Source organism: Calidris pugnax, unplaced genomic scaffold (assembly GCF_001431845.1).
Source record: "Calidris pugnax isolate Ruff unplaced genomic scaffold, ASM143184v1 scaffold103, whole genome shotgun sequence".
NCBI classification, from domain to species: domain Eukaryota; kingdom Metazoa; phylum Chordata; class Aves; order Charadriiformes; family Scolopacidae; genus Calidris; species Calidris pugnax.
In genome coordinates this window covers 19,392,687-19,399,951 of record NW_015090990.1, presented here as the reverse complement: position 1 = coordinate 19,399,951, position 7,265 = coordinate 19,392,687, and the positions used below count along the sequence as shown (strand labels likewise).

General features: G+C 45.6%; 1 long non-coding RNA gene across 1 annotated transcript in view; it reads left to right on the top strand.

Moving 5' to 3' along the window:
- The window catches only part of LOC106895200, a 54,112-nt gene that overhangs the window by 28,462 nt on the left and 18,385 nt on the right, over positions 1-7,265 (top strand). Inside the window, exon 3 of the long non-coding RNA XR_001413382.1 lies at positions 1,993-2,040. This is a non-coding gene — a long non-coding RNA (uncharacterized LOC106895200). The remainder of the gene's footprint in view (positions 1-1,992; positions 2,041-7,265) is intronic.

The following is a 7,265-nucleotide window of genomic DNA, read 5'->3' as shown; positions in this document are numbered from 1 at the left end:
CGCCCCGGGCGGCCAAAGGCCGCCCGGGGCGGGCCGGGACAGTGGCCGGGCCCCCGGTGCCTCCCCCCATCCCATCTCACCTCCCTCTTTTAAAAAACAAGGATGATTTTTAGTCGGCTCCTCGCAGGCATCAGTAGATGGCAGGAGATACCTGGGAATGCGGCCGGGGATGGGAGGAAGAAGAGCGGCTGCTGGAGAAAAGGGGATGGGAAATGGGAAGAGGGTGATGATGGTGATGGTCCGGGAGAGTTTGTGGGTGTAGGTTGGGGTTAAAGCCCGTCGTTTTGTCGGAAGGAGTTCGATGAGTAATAAAACGTCAAAAGTAAAAATTATTATTGTATGAAACATAACAATTATAATACTCTATTAATATTAATATATGCTGTAGCAATATATAATAATTACGTATAACAATATAGTTAGTTGGTATAGTTATTCTTTTAAATTATTAATATATTGATAATTGAGGTGCTGGAGCGGGTCCAGAGAAGGGCGACAAAGATGGTGAGGGGTCTGGAGGATAAATCTTATGAGGAGAGGCTGAGGGAGCTGGGGTTATTCAGCCTGGAGAAGAGGAGGCTGAGGGGAGACCTTATTGCTCTCTACAGCTACCTGAAAGGAGGGTGTAGAGAGATGGGGGTCGGTCTCTTTTCTCAAGTCACAGGCGACAGGACGAGAGGAAATGGCCTCAAGTTGCACCAGGGGAGGTTCAGGCTGGATACTAGGAAAAATTTTTTCACCGAAAGGGTTATCAGCCATTGGAATGGGCTGCCCAGGGAGGTGGTTGAGGCGCCATCCCTGGAGGTGTTCAAAAGAGGGGTTGATGTAGTGCTGGGAGGTATGGTTTAGTGATGATGCTCCTTGTTTGTTGTGTGGGTGTCTATTTTTGTCAGTTAGGTTGACGGTTGGACAAGATGATCTTTAAGGTCCCTTCCAACCTAGAAGATTCTGTGATTCCATGTAACGATTGTCATAATAATTTACGTACTTATATTCGGGGTGAATCAAATCTCCCAGCACACGGAGCAAGCACACGTTGTGATACCAGACTGGATTTTTTTAGCAATAGTTTAAATCATCCTCCTGATTATTATTACTTTTATTATTATTATGTTTTCTAATAATAATGTAGATAATGATTATTCTAGTCTATTCTATTCCATTCCATTCTCATTATTGTTATTATTCAAAGTGCTGCCCCCCCACCCCACCAGTCTGTTGTCACATGGGGTGCTTGCTTGGTGGAAGGAGTGCCGGGAGATCTGACTCACTGCCCATGATGTGAGGTTAGCTGGGCACTCTGGTTGCCCTGACTGGATTCTCCAGTGTTTCTTTGGTAAAAAAAATCGTGGGGTTAGAATGGCTGTTTTGGGGGAATAGCGATGAACTGGGTGGTGTGGCAGAGGGCCAGTGTTTTTAAGCCTTTGCAAAGCACCAAAAGGAGGTACTTGATGTGAAGAAATACCAGGCTGTTTATTTAGGATAGTGCTTAACTGTTCCCAAGTCTGATCCAAAGCTGTTATCGCTAGAAAAAATATTACAAAGTTGCATGGACTTGGGTTGCTCATCCGCATGCTGACGTTCTCAAGCACAGTCAATTTCTTTTTATCTTCTGTTCTTAACATTTGCCTGGTAACAGGACTTCTTGCTGCAACGCAGATGTTTCTAATACTTGGGTATATAGAATTCTAACACTTGGGTAGCTGAAATATAATATTTTCTAATACTGCTATGTATAATTCCTCCGTGATTTTCCTGCATCCTGTTAAAAACATCTATTTGGAGTCCAAATGGCCATGGTCGTCGTCCTATTTTTTTTATACACAGAAAACAAAAGATTTTAATCATTTTACTATGAAAAGGAATAAAAATTAATGACTTAAGAATAATGCAAATGAGTTAGCCACTTCAGTCACTGCATGTTTGAGCTCCTGAATGTTCTGCAGTGTTACCATTAGTATCTGATTTTTTTGTCCTTGCTGTTTTTTTCAGGCTGCAACTTCTATTCCTCAAGTTGTGGGAGCTTGAAAAATGCGTTTGGTGAGTAAGTTCACTTTGGAAAAAAAATCACTGAGTCTGCCAGAGCTGTCAACAAGGAAAGTATGCAGAGACCGTAAAACATGCAGGCTCAGAAGGGAGTGGACGTATCTTAAGGGCAGCAATCTAAACAAATCCCTTCTGTTTCTGCTGGCTCTCCCTGGCAGCACTAACCTGCTACGCCCTTCCTAAGACATCGTGTTTCCAACGGGCTGCCGGTGTCTGCCCCTCTTGGTACAGGATCCTGCCCAGCTTCCTGCCATACTCTCTCCCTTTTTTTTTTTTTTTTTGGCTGGGATCTTGGAGCTTGGGCAGGGAGGAGGCATTTTTTATAGAGAGCAGTGGATGACGTCAAGAAAACCAAATAAGAGGAGTTAATACCAAAATCTGGGCGCAGGGGTGGGAGAAGGGCAGGACTTCAAACGGGTTGCAGCTTATAGCAGCCCTGCTTGCAGCAGAGGCAAGAGGGGAGGGATGGAGAGAGGCTGCTGTCTCCTTTTACTCTCACAGGAGCCTTCTCCTTTGCAAATCCAGAGGACCAGCAAGCCCAGCCCTCTCTGTCTCTGACTCAGCTCTGGTCCTTAGAATCATAGAATTGTCCAGGCTGGAAGGGACCTCCAAAGGTCATCTAGTCCAACCTCCCCGCAGTCAGCAGGGACACCCCCAACTAGACCAGGTTGCCCAGGGCCTCATCGAGCCTCACCTTGAATATCTCCAGGGATGGGGCCTCAATCACCTCCCCGGACAACCTTCTTCCTGTCCCTTTTCTTCCATGGAAGTAGCAACCCAACTCTGTCCATACCCACCTAGGTATCTTTTCTGTGGCAAAATCACATTTTTTTCCCCGTATTATTTTTTTCTTCAGTTTTGATGGTGAAGCCCTGCCCTGGCTGTGGTTCTGGCTGCTGGACATACTAGCTTTCTAGCCTGTCTTTGGTTTGTGCTGTGGGGCCTGTCTCCCTAAGCCTGTCTGCATCAACATTCTACTCTGTGTAGCACATTTGCATGCTGGAGAAGATAGGCACACTGCCTTTGCAATCTAAATAAACACTCTCCTGACTCTTGTTATGAGCCTTCTGCAAAGGTTCTGCCAGTTGTTGAGTGTTTAAATCTGTGTGCACCCTAGGAAAAAGCTGCAATCCCCCGTGATAGCTGGCACAAAATCCAAAGTATGGTTTCCTGGTTAGTTGTCTGCCCCGGTAAAGCAAATCCAGGGACAGCAGCCTTGATGTAGCTGCAAGGCCCATCAGCACCCACCACTGGGGATTCCTCGGGGTCCCCATGGCTCAGAAGGTGCTCCCTGCCCAGACTTGGCTCTCGGGTCACCAGCCCTGAGGTGATGCCATGCGGAAAGGAGGGGTAATGAGACCAGGAGTAAGATGGACCCAAACTGGCACCTCTTCCAACCAGCTGCTAAATTCCAGCTGTGGGTTTTGACACGAGCTGTCAGCTCTGATTACCTGTCGCATTTGTAACAACGCTGTCAGGCTGGCTGAGCTGCCAGCACTTGGAGGAATCGGAGAGTTTTTATGCGGGTTTGGGGTTTTTTTAGTTTTATTGATTGATTCTGCAGGATAGCAGAGGACTTTTATTGCCAAGTTACAATGCAGGTTTTACCGCTGAGAAACTTTCTAGAGGAAAACATTTTGCATTTATTTAGAAAGAAGAAGCATTAAAGAGATTAAATTTATCAGGGTCATCCAATGTAAGTCAAGAGTTCTTTTCATGTAAAATCAATGTGTGTGAATTACACGGACAGAAATTGGAGGTTAACTCACTCATTAGTCACATGATGTTTGATGCTGGAGCATTACTGATAATTTATTAGGCGTGGAATAATAGGCAAACCAATATGACAGGAAAGAGCGGAGAAAGGAATTAATAGGGGAAGGAAGAATGGAAGGGACCGTACAGGTGATCCTCAGCTTATTGGATTTCATGTCCAAGCTCCTACTGACTTTAAAGATGTGGCGTGAGGCCATCTAACTGTGCAGATGCAGGTGGGTGAAGAGCTGGTTAATGAAAAGAGCTGTGGAAAGCATGGGAGGAGAGCCCAGCAAAGCAGGGTGGGTGCCTCGAAGGGGCTGATATGTCCTTCCAGGGGAGAAAAGAGAATTCAAATGGGATGGGGAGAAGGGATGCTGTGCGTACTGGTGCAGGGACCGGCAGAGTCTGCAGCCAGCGAGCGGCTGAAGACATGAAACTTGGTTGCCTCTTGCTGGGGGGTTTCTCTGAGGGCTGATCCTGGGTCACAGTAACATTTCCCTCCCATGGATCTGATCCTTCTGTTGGAGTGACATTTGTCATACTATTGGAGCCTCTGTCTTTCAGCCAGAGCTGATTGAACTGGCCAATTCATTAAATGCGCATGGTGATGGAGGGAACCTTGTGTTATTAGGCAGTGAGGCTAAAAATGCTGATGGAATTTGTCCCAGCAGAAGGCATTTCTTCCCCTTGGCCACAGGCTGCTTCTTCCTGTGTCACAGAGTAGAGAAATTAGTCCATTAATCCTTAATGTTGCCTTTTGATGTTTTTTTTTTTTAAATAAAACTGTATGTCTGTTATGAGCTAGTTTCACTGGCAGCACCCAGTTTGTGCTGTGCTGTACAAGCATTAGAGAAGAAATGTAAGAGGTTAGAGAAATGGTGGTTGCTTTACTGCATTGCCTTTGGTACTGAACAACCAGTTTGGACCAGTACAGCTAACCCGACCCTGATAGATGCCAGTAAATGCAGTGGATTGTGGACAGCCTCTCCTTTAGCACTTAGATTTTGAGAAGGTATCGGTATCTCAGATGTGATGTAGTGTTTTGTGTATAGGAGCAAGTACTGGGTCAGGGATAAGTTGCTTACCACTTCACAGCTCCTGGAGTGAGGAAGACAACCTGGGAGGCTGCACACACCGCGGCGGGTAGGCAGAATATTTAGCACGAGGTGAGCAAGTGGAAGCCCACTAAATGTGGGTGGGGGATCTGGGCAGCTTGGGCGCTCTGGGACTTCTGCTGCGAGAGTTGCTGAGAAGGGAGCTGTAGAAGGAGGATGCAGCAGCATCATCTTCCGCAGTGCACGGGCATCATGAACCTTTGAGAAGCAGAGAGAGGCGGTGGGTGAGGCACTGGCTGGAAGAAGTTCCAGGCAGAGACCACCTGCTCCTATTGCCCTGTCCCTGGAGTCTGCTGGGAACAGGCCCATCATACCCTCCCTGCAGGGGCTCTGCTAGTCCCAACAGCCATCCGGGTCACTCCCTGAAGGAGGGAACCCCCCCAGGGCTGGCTTCTAGCTGGCTACTCTGTGCAAACAAGAGTCACAGTCTTCAGAGAGCCAATATGTGAGAATGGGAAATTTGGAGAGTCACTGCTGGGAGAAATTTTAATATTTGGGGAGAGAGAGAGAGATGAGGCTGGCTGATGGGAAATGTATCATCATAAAAGAACATGAAACTGCAATTTTGCTCTCTTGTGCAAATGGTATCCAGCAGAACTTAATATGCAAGGAAGAAATCCACTTCCACTTTATCGGCGAGACTAAATCATGTTATGCGCAGGAGACTTCCTTTTGCCGTGTGCCAAATAGTAATAATTCTGTGCAGACTTGAAGACAAGGGAAAAAATAAGCCACATAAAAATACCATATGTGCCAGGCATTTTCTCTGTATTTCCTCAGATATTTGAGGAGCACAATAACAAACTACTTTTTTCTTTGAAAAGCAAATTAAGTTTATGTGAAAGGGGAAATAATAGTTTCCTTACCTTTGGATAAAGGAGAATATTTCAGCTGCTCAGTTGGACTTTCTAGCAGCTCGGACAAAAGCGAGGTCAGGACACCAGCAGATACAAATTGAACAGCATATGGCCAGTCAGACTGGACTTGCCAATTTATTATATTCATCTAGCAAATATGTGGGGCACAGAGCAGGATAAGCAAGTCCATTAATATCAGAATAAAAAAAGATACAGAGGTGATATTAAAGGGACATGAAAAATGGCAGGATCTGCAGGATGGGCCATGATTACCTACAGGGAACTAGCTCTGCTTTTGGAGCAGAGAATCAGCTTCATCTTTGAAATCTCCTCCTGTGGCCAGGCTTTTGTGGTGGGTGTGAGGATCTGCAAGGTCGCAGGGACCAGGGAGCTGGAGCTTGAGTGAAGAGCTATTTTGTTGGTTTTGGTGAAAGGCTTTTCCATCTAGAAGATGGGCTTTTGGAAGTGTGATTAAGACGCTCACTGACGTTTTAAATTTTCTCCAAAGGTGCCAGGTTTTTTGAAGAAAATACTGGGGTTTTTCCCAATTTTTTTTTCTAGGATATTTTTTATTACAATACATTCTCAATGAATGTCTTGAAATTTGAATGTCTTTTGAAATTTCCCATGGAACATTTAAGAGAGCAACCTTCCTGGAAAGGAGGAGGTTAGTCTGCTCCTGTGAAGACTGGTAGGGTGTTCTCATGTTGCTACATGGAGGTTGCTCAAGGTGATGCCTCTTCCTAATGAAGGGGACATTTTCTAGCAGTAAATCAGTCTTTCTCTCTCTGGCACATCCCTCAGGATTGTCAATATTGGTAAAAAGCTGAAAGAGGAGCCTTTCCTACATTGTAATCAGGTTGTTTTGAAGAAGATGATAATGAAATCACATTTAATGGAAGCAAATAGAACATTAATTATGTGAAAAGCAGGTGAATTGAGGAGATCTGTTTTCTGCAGATAACTGGGGAGACTCAAGTTGCTTTTGGTCTGCAGACATGCCGCTGTTCATATCCCTTGAATCTTTTATTTTTATAATGGACCTGGAATCTAGAAAGTGTCTTTCCCTCATTGCTGAGGCATCTGTCATGTTGTGCCATGCGACTTCATGTTGTTCAAATGACATGGCAGGAGATAGCAGCGCAATGCAAAGCCAAGCATGATAAATATGACATGGCATGTCCAAAACAATACTTGCTTTTAGTAGATCAGTTATCCTTTAAAAGCTAGTATTTAGGTTTGTCCTTAGATAATTCAATAGCTCCCGTCTCTGGTAGGAATGATGTCAACCTGAGTTACTGTTTCTGATGAACAGCTCTGATGGGACACGATGGCATGAAAAGGAGGAAAGAACAGCAGGCTCCGGGTGCGCATCCCAGGGCCCTTTCCTGAGTACCTGGTCAAGGCGAGGTTCGTGGGGCTGAGCAGGATAACGATGGGCAGAATGGTGAAATGGGATCTGTCACAGGCCAGCTGGCCTCCCTGACAG